The sequence below is a fragment of the Lissotriton vulgaris genome, chromosome 9 (genome assembly GCF_964263255.1).
Source record: "Lissotriton vulgaris chromosome 9, aLisVul1.2, whole genome shotgun sequence".
In the NCBI taxonomy this organism is placed as follows: Eukaryota; Metazoa; Chordata; class Amphibia; order Caudata; family Salamandridae; genus Lissotriton; species Lissotriton vulgaris.
Window position 1 is genome coordinate 23,865,514 of NC_141697.1, and position 9,929 is coordinate 23,875,442.

Sequence of the window (9,929 nt, forward strand, 5' to 3'; positions counted from 1 at the left end):
ACCTGTTTTTGTCTTGGAAAAGTCTTTGGAAGTCACGAGAGGTGACTCCTCCTTTGGATTATAGTGTGCATGGGCATCTTCAGAATTTTTTTTCCCCCAAAAAAGGACGGATCTCTGAGACCTATCCTAGACCTCAGACCCTTAAATCTGTACATACACTCAGACCATGTTCAACAAGTCCTTCCTCTTCTCCCACAAGGCAACTTCCTTACCACTCTAGATCTCAAGGACGCCTACTTCCATATTCCCATTCACACCTCTCACAGGAAATATGTCCGGTTTGTAGTGGACGGTCAGCATTATCAATTCAAGGTTCTCCCATTCGGAGTCACCACAGCGCCCAGAGTGTTCACCAAATGTCTGGCGGTGGTTGCAGCTCACCTAAGAAGACAGCAAATTCATGTCTTCCCATACCTAGACGACTGCCTCATAAAAGCCAACTCATACAGCCATTGTGTATATCACACTTGCGATGCAATCCAACTACTACACGACTTAGGGTTTGCCATAAACCTTGCAAAGTCCCACCTACAACCGTCATAAACACTTCAAAAGCACTTGCATATCCCAGTCCTCCCAGGATAGCAAGCATACAAAGCCTCATAACAAAATTTCAACCGCAATACTCTCTTTCAGTTCAAGTATTCATGCAGTTAATAGGGATGATGGCCTCTTGCATATTTATACACCTTACGCAAGACTCTACATGCGTCCTCTACAGGAATGCTTAGCACGTCAGTAGACCCAGGGTCAATGTCAGCTTACAGATCTGGTGTTGGTGGATGGCCGCACACATCATTCTCTGCAATGGTGGAACACCCAAAACCTTTCCAAGGGGCGACCGTTCATCGATCCCGTTCCACAGATTGTGATAACAGCGGACGCATCGCTCCCCGGCTGGGGAGCTCATCTATTACATCACACCATGCAGGGCAGGTGGATGCCTCAACAAACGTTACTCCACATCAATCACCTGGAGTTACTAGCCATATTTCTGGCGTTAAAGTAATTCCAGAGACCAATATCAGGCAAAGCTGTCCTAGTCTGCACCTACAACATGACAGCAATGTACTACATACAGAAACAAGGCGGGACGTACTCCCTACAGCTCTCTCAACTAGCACACAGCATATGGAGATGGGCCATTCCCCAGAACATTTTTCTTCTAGCCCAACACGTTCCAGGAGTCCAGAACAACATAGCAAGTCATCAGACGCAACAGATTCATGAGTGGGAACTTTCTCTGCAAGTTCTTCAACCTTTTTTTCACAGGTGGGGACAACCACATATAGATCTCTTTGCCACACACGAAAACGCCAAATGCCCAAGCTTCAACGCCAGATATCCACACCCACTGTCCAAAGGCAATGCGATAAGAATGAATTGGGCAGGCAGATTTGCGTACGCTTTTCCGCCTCTCCCACTCACTCTACTGGTGGTGCACATTTATCGCAATCCAGAGTACCTGCCATCAAAGCATTCATGGAAGGTCTCAAAAGAATAATTCCTCCCAGGGTACCACCCTCACCTGTGTGGAATTTGAACATTGTTCTTACAAGACTAATGGACCCTCCATTCGAACCTCTGCATAAATAAGTTACACTTTCTTACATGGAAAGTCTCTTTCCTTGTGGCCATTCATTCCCTTAGAAGAGTCAGTGAGCTTCAAGCAGTCCCTATTCAAGAACCATTTTTATAGCTCCATCATAACCAAGTGGTTCTCAAAACCAATCCAAAATTGCTCCCTAAGGTTATTTCTCCCTTTCACCTCAATCAGTCTGGGAAGTTCCCAGTGTTCTTCTTGCAACCACAGTCGTAGAAAGAGCTCTTCATACTCTCGACGTAAAACGAGCACTCCATTATTACATCGAAAGAACAAAACTTTTTCACAAAACAAAACAACTTTTTGTGTCTTTTTCACCACCACATAAAGGCAACCCCATATCAAAATCTGGAATTGCAAGGTGGATTGTCAAATGCAAACAAATTTGCTATCACAAGGCAAAGCGTACATTATCCATTCCTCCTAAAGCCCACTATACTCGAAAGATAGGGGCCTCAATGGCTTTTCGATGGAAAATTCCCCTAGATGACATCTGCAGAGCAGCTACATGGTCTACACCGCACACAGTCACAAAACACTATTGTGTAGATGTGCAAACAAAACAAGCTAATGTGGGCCAGGCTGTTCTCAAAACACTATTTCAAACGACTGCAACAGATACTGGTGGTCGCCGCTAAGGAGGGGCACTGCTATGCAATCTATGCACAGTGTGTGATCTGCAGCTCATATGCCTCGAACGGAAAATGCTACTTACCAGTATGCATTTGTTCTTGGCATGTAGAGCTGCAGATACACACACGCCCACCCACCTCCCCGGCTACCTTTATCTGTTCCAGTACTATCTTATTTAGATACAGCTTACATTGACATCTTTTCTGTTTCTCACAAAACTCTATCATTTCCCTGCGGAGGAAAAACAACCTGAAGATGGAGCTGATGCCCATGCGCACTGTGATCCAAAGGATGAGTTACCTATGCCGTGACCTCCAAAGACTTTTCCAAGACAAAAACAAGTGCAAACCTCCGGGCCCAACACCAGATGGCGATCTATGAAGTGTGTGAATCCGCACCTCTACATGCCAAGAACAGATACATACTGGTAAGTAGCATTTTCCTTTCATAACCTTCAGGACTCATCTTTTCATGGCAATGAGTTGGGGACCTGTGCGGGGACAGGTACGAGCATTCCACCCCTGGAATAATATTCTAGTGATATTAAGGAATATCAAGACAAAAAAGTAAAAGAAAATTGGTGATTAGACAAGAAAATAATCTACAGCCAGTGAGTACTTGGTGACATTTTGATGCGGCATGTTATTTAATCTATTGATTTTGTTTCAAATTGAGTGTGCTATTGAAGGGAGAAATTCTTTGAGATCTCCGTACTCGTTGTGTTGCCTAGCAACGAGTTCAACGTTGGATTGCAAACTGCTGAGACACAGGCCTTGTGCTTATCTCGTGAGTGACCTCATGAATTGTTTCATTTAAAAAAGGCTACTCTGTGTGCCTCGTCCCCATCTTGTGACTGTCTGGCTGTGTCTACCATGTTTGAAATTGATTTTTATAATCACGCACTTGTGCCGCTTTCCCTATGACATTTGTCTCGATGATAAGCCGGCAATAATACGCTTTGACCACATATTGTCGGAAGCGCTCTGATAAAGAAAATTATATGGTGAATTTCATCGGGAAGTACTCACTGCACCATTTTAAATGAACATTGCAAGGGTTTTACACAGACTGAAAAAATATTAAGGCATTATACCGAAGTTGGAAAGCTATATGATCGTTACCTTCGTGGACGTTTGAATCCTTTTTTCAGTGCCTACAGACTCATTTTAATATTTTGAAAGAAACAAGGGACTACATCCTACAGGCAACACTAAAGCTAAAGGATGGACTACGATGTCAAGCCAACCAAGGAGAAGAAAGACTGCGAGATAAAAGGAAGGGATCTGAATTTCAAACTTGATGATTATTAGTTATTTTAGTTCTTTATTTTAATTTATTATATTACATTGTTATTCTAAATTTTAATTTCAGGTACCATGTCTGATCAAGCAATGTCTTCCTCACCTCCTTCCCTGTCTACACCTGGGGAACCAATCATTCCCTGGAAACAATGGAAAAACATGTTTATAACTTATTTATTAGCTATTGGGGGTGATAAATATGGGCCTATTAAACGCCAGGCTATACTTTTACATCATTTGGGAGTTGAGGATAGAAGGATTTATGAGGAAATACCTGAGATATCCTTAGGAATGGGTGACGGATGACTGTTAGACCTGGCACCATTGGCGTGGGTCTCCCTTCCATTTTTCGCTGTTGTCTCCTCTGTTTTTGCTGGTATCAGATACTCTGGGCGCTGTGCCACTGCCATTCAGTGCCACAGCGCAAATGCTCCCTGTGTAAATATGACTGTGAATTGGTATATCCCTGATTGGCTTATTTGGTTTACCTGTTAGTCCCTAGTAGTGTGGCGTGTGTGTGCCCAGGGCTGGTAACCCAAATGTTGCTGGTGGGCCTGCAGTGTTGGTTTGCGCCACCCACAGAAGCAGCTTGTAAAGTGTACCTCAGACCTGCCACTGCAGTGTCTGCGTGCAGTCCAGAACTGCCATCTTGGCTGTGAAGTGCCCACACTTCCCAGCCCCTGACCCTTCCCTTAGCCTTATGTCAGTCACCCCTATGGTAGGTGCATTGTGTGTCTAAGGTAGGACATTGGTTGATATGTATAGCATGTCCTGGTAGGGAATCGCCCTCCATTTTCTTTTTCACTGCTGCAAGGCTACCTGTTCTCCATAGGCTAGAATGGGCAGATTGGCTATTACATCTTATAGTCTTATCTGACTCGAGGCACATGGTAGAAATTAGAGTTTAGTATGCATGAGATCAGAATAAATAAAGTACACCTTTTAGTGAAGTTGGTTTTAATATTCTGTGTTTGAAAATACCACTTTCAAGAAGTAGGTATTTTCTTGCCTAAGCCTCCAGTGTGCTTTGCTGTTATGTGTATTGGCTGTCTGGGTTTAGAGGGGCAAGGCAGGCTAAGTCAGACCTGGGTTGAATAGAGGAATCTGCAATGAGTACTGGGGAGGGGTAGCTCCTTGTCTTGAATAGGGCTGTGCATGGCAAGGTGAATGTTGGCTCCACCTCCTACTGTGTGTCTGATGGCAGACCCCCTCTTTCTGAAAGGAAGGATGCAGCTTGGTAAACAAAGTGCTCCAGGCCTGAGCAGAACTGGTCCTGGCTGGGTTCAGTGACTAGAGACTTCTTAGAACAAAGACTTTTGGGGTATAAATAGCTATGCCCAAACCCCTGATTTTTGCATTGCTCCTGGATTTCAAGAGGAACCTCTGTCCGGGTTACTGAAGGAATCTACAGGAGAGGACTGTCCTTGTGCTTGTGATCTGTTTCTTGGATTGGCCTACAGTACTTCCCCTTGGACTTGGAAGAAGAGCGAAAGGGACTCTTGAGAGACTTTTATTTTTGCTAAGCAATCATCCAAGGGCTAGAAGAGAGCAAGCCTCCTGCTGGAGTCACAGGCACATCTGACTACCCCCTCTGACTACCCCCACCAGCCTCCTGATTCCTTCCAGCCGGGATTTCTATACGCAGGTGAGGCCCCTGTGAGTTCCAGGGCCTCTAGTTCTACTACAGAGAAGAGAGAGCTGAAAATCATCACTAACGCCGTTTGCGAGCCGCCGCAGCTGAAGAATGTAAGAAAAATCCACGCGCTGCTTCCGCCGAGCGCTCGCAGACCAAAGATCATCGCATCGCACGCTTGCAGGCCCCAAAGTGCTCGCTAACCCCAGAGATCATCGCATCGAATGTTTGCGGGCTTTTCGAAGGCTCGCTGACCCTGGATCATTGCATTGAGATCATTGCAGGGTGGACGGTGAGCATCCGCCATTTTCCTCGCATCGCACCCGGATCTTCGCTCCCTCACGGAGCGCCATTTTCTTTCATTGCAACAAGATAGCACACGCAACAGGAGAAGCGCATCATCCTCCCTCGTGGCAAGGATTCAACGCATCGCTGGCCTAGTGTGAAGAAATCTGTCGCTTTGTCCCGCACGCACCCACAGCCCGGCGCATCATCCTCCCTTGCGGCAAGGATTCAACGCATCGCCGGCCTAGCGTGGGGAAAATCATTACTACAGCTCCTTTGCAACATTTTGTTGGTTTTGCTACGAAATCCAGATACTTTGTAAGTAAAAAGGTCGCAGAGACCACTGCTTTGAACTGAACCCCTATTTGACCACTTTGAACTCTTTTTCCAGCTTTTCAAGAGTACCCCGCATTTCCAGTATTGTGGCTTTTTACCGTTATTGGCCTTGTGTTAAGTCTATATATAAAGATGCTTATTTTTTATAACTACTTGTGTGGTGTCCCTTTGTAGTGTCCTTTACTGTGTTACTGTGTATGATCATAAATGCTTTACACACTGCCTCTGAGATAAGCCTAACTGCTCGTGCTTCGTTACCACAGGGTTGAGCAGGGGTTATCAAAGGGTGTAGCCCCCTTACTCTGACTTAGGAAGAAGGGTCTCTACTTGAACTGTGGCCAGCCACTGCCAACTAGAGACCCCCATTGCTAACATTGGTGGTCAGCAGTGAGGATCTGGACTTGCATGTGTGACCACATACAGTAATTCTAGAGTACACTACTAGTGAGTGCAGACCATAATGCAACCACATACATTTTTGAGATTTTTGATTCTATTTTTGATTGATATCGCTAGTTATTTCTACGATGGGCAAGCCCAGATCCAATGCCTTGGAGGATCTCTCCTGGGAAGAAGAGAGAATAGATACCTACAATGCCAAGCAGCTCAAGTTCTCTTGCAAAAAGTTCACAGGCCTCACTAAGAGGGAGGAGTTTTACAAAGCACCGAAGGCCTGGCTAGAAGCCAGGGATGCCCCTAAGAATGGGGGAGAGCCTGGGGAGGAGGGAGAGCATACAGGCGAGCAGCAGGTGGAAGTAGTAGATTTGGTAGGTAGTAAAGTGCTTTCCAGCCAGGCACTAGTGTGTCCTCAAGGGGCCTGTCTCCAGAAGAGATGGGGGACAGGGAGAGAGATAGGCGGCATACCACGGAGAGGGCTAGGCTCAAGATGGAGGGTCAGAGGGACCTGGAGAACAAGAAGTTAGAGTTTGAGATAATGAAGATGAAATTTGAACATGAGAGAGTATTGAGGGAGTTGGAGATTAAGGCAAAGAGTGTAGAGATCTCCCCCTCTGGTGGCAGAATACCCGTAGTGCATACTGAGAGTAGAGTGTATATACCCAAAGAAGTTATTAAGGATTTCCACAAAAGTGAAGATAATGAACAGTGGTTTGCAGCATACGAATTAGCCATGGTGTCCCACCGGGTCCCTGAGAAGAATTGGGGAGCTGGGTTGTGGGGGCGCTTTGTTAGTGAGGGGAGGGATACCTTGTTGGACCTGCCCCAGGAAAGTAGAATGGTTTATGCCCACATGAAGGAAGCTTTGATGACCCACTATGGTTTAACCCCTGAGATGTATAGGCAGAGTTTTAGGACCTGCAAGAAGTTAGAGGGTACCACGTGGGTTGAATATGTGTCTTTTTTTTGCAGAGCAATGGAGCGCTGGGTTAAAGGTAGCAAAGTAGAAACTTTTGAGCAACTGCATGATTTGATTGCATGGGGGCGTTTATCTAGTAACTGTTTTCCTGAGCTACGCCAGCACCTGATTGATTGTAAGCTAACTAAGGAGGTGGACCGCTGGGGAGCACCCGGGTTCGCAAGGGTCCAATGGGAGACTTCGCCAAAGGTGGGCAGGGTCCCCAGCAGAGAAGTGGGGGGGACAGGGGTAAACCAAGGAGTTTCCAAGAGGGCCACAAAGTAATTCCCAAGAGAACCAAGCAGTGGTATCCTAGCCTCCCAAGAACAGAGGTCAGTGCCCCCGACATGCAGGTCTGTTCAGAGGGGGCCCCTTTCTTGTTATAAGTGTGGCCAAGAGGGCCACTAGTATTTTGATCCCCAGTGTCCCCAGAGGGACCACCCTGCACCAACCCGTGCACCACCCCACCAGCTTGCTAGTGTAGCCCTGGGAGAGGAAGAGATGGGCGCCCCAGAAGGGTGGGACCCCATAGAATTGACCCTTGTTTTATTAGGAGACTTTGAGCTGGTCTCTAAACCTGCACTGCCTGTGAAAACACTAAGAAGTACAGGCAGTGGGTGACCATCAATGGCCATAGAGTGGAGGCTCTGAGAGACACAGGAGCCAGTGTAACTGCTGTCAGCTCCCGGTTGGTGTCCAAAGAGCAGGTTGTCCCTCATGCATTCTATCCTACAGTGTCAGCAGACAACTCAGAGAGCCAATGTGAGGTGGCTCATGTTACCTTTGAGTGGGGGGGTGTCTCAGGAACTCTTCAGGTAGCAGTGAGGCCCGCCATGCCTGTAGACTGTCTGCTGGGCAATGATTTAGAGAACTTCCCGTGGGCTACGGTGGAGAGGAGAGCTCACTTACAAATGTTGGGTCTGCCTGAGTGGGTGTGTGCTACCACTAGGTCCATGGCAGCCAATGGGGGCGTTGAGAAGGATCTGGGACCTGAGAGTATGGCCCAGACCCATGCCTTAGAGAGAAGGGGCAGGGGGCACGGGAAGCCGGCCCCGTTGGTTCCCACGGCCCAAGAGGGAGCAGACCCTGAGGGGGATGCCCTAGAGCCTACCGGGGAACAGAGTGCCAACCTGGGGGACCTATCTGAGCTGACCCATTGGCAGCAGGAAGGAGGGTCTACCAGGGTGGAGTTTTGTGAGCAGCAAAGAGTGTGCCCTTCTCTTGAGGGTATGCGGCAACAGGCTGCAGCCCAGGCAGCAGGTGACCTGTCTGGTTCACATCTGATTTATTGGGAGAACGGTCTCCTGTATAGCGAGCCTAAGGCTGCTGAGCTGGGGTCAGCCCAGTGGTGCCCACATGCTTCAGAGCCTTCCTACTGGGATTGGCTCATGACATTCCATTGGCAGGACATCTGGGGCAGACTAAGACCTTTGAGAGGCTGGTCACCCACTTTTATTGGACCCAGATGCACAAGAGTTCAGACACTCATTGCAGGACATGTGAGACATTCCAGGCAAGTGGGAAGAGTGGGGGTAAGATCAAGGCCCCACTCCAGCCCTTTCCAGTTGTTAGTACCCCATTCGAGCGAGTGGGCATTGACATTGTGGGGCCTCTGGATTCCTTCCAGGACAGCATGGGCAACAGGTTTACCCTGGTCCTGGTGGACCATGCCATCCGGTACCCTGAAGCCATCCCACTCAGGACAGTGACGGCCCCCATGGTGGGACGTGCACTGGTGGGGATTTTCTCCCGCGTGGGGTTCCCCAGAGAGGTGGTGTCTGACAGAGGGGCCAACTTGATCTCCCAGTACATGAAGTCTCTGTGGAGGGAGTGTGGGGTAACTTATAAGTTCACTACTCCTTACCACCCCCAAGGAAATGGTCTGGTTGAAAGGTTCAACCGGACCTTGAAGGGCATGATTATGGGCCTAGAGGAGCCCCTGAGGCGTAAGTGGGACGTCCTCTTGCCATGCTTGTTGTTTGTCTACCGCGAAGTGCCACAGAAGTCCTTAGGATTCAGTCCCTTTGAATTGCTCTATGGCCATCCGGTAGGAGGGCCTCTGAGTCTGGTCAAGGAAGGCTGTGAGCAATCTCCCAGGAAACCTCCCCAAGGTGTATTCAACTGCATCTTGGCCTTCAGGAATCAGACTCGGCGTTTCAGAAAAATTGCTGAAGCAAATCTGGAAGCCAGCCAGGAGGAAATGAAATGCTGGCACGACCAGAACACCACTCTGGTTGAGTTTTAACCTGGTCAGAAGGTTTGGGTACTGGCCGCAGTGGAGCCTGGTGCACTCCAAGATAAGTGGACCGGTCCCTTTGAGGTGGTGAAGCGCAAACGTCCAGTTACCTACTTGGTGGACTTTCAGTCTCCCAGAAACCCCTTGGGGGTCCTGCATGTGAACCGCCTGAAGCCCCACTTTGCGAAGTCTGAAGTGGGCATGCTTCTTGCCACAGATGCTGGAATGGAGGAGGAGAGGGAATCTCTTCCTGACCTCCTGTGTGCAGGAGAGAAGGATGGGTCAATGGAGGGTGTGGTCCTCTCCACCACACTGACTCTGTGTGGACTACCGAGGTCTCAATTCGGTCACGAATACCGACGCGCAGCTCAACCCCAGAGCTGATGAGCTCATAGATCGGTTGGGGGCTGTCCGGTACCTCAGCACGTTTGATTTAACGTCTGGGTACTGGCAGATCGCCTTAACTGATGGGGCCAAGGAGACGTCAGCATTCTCCACACCAGATGGGCACTACCAGTTCCATGTGATGCCCTTTGCAATAAAGAATG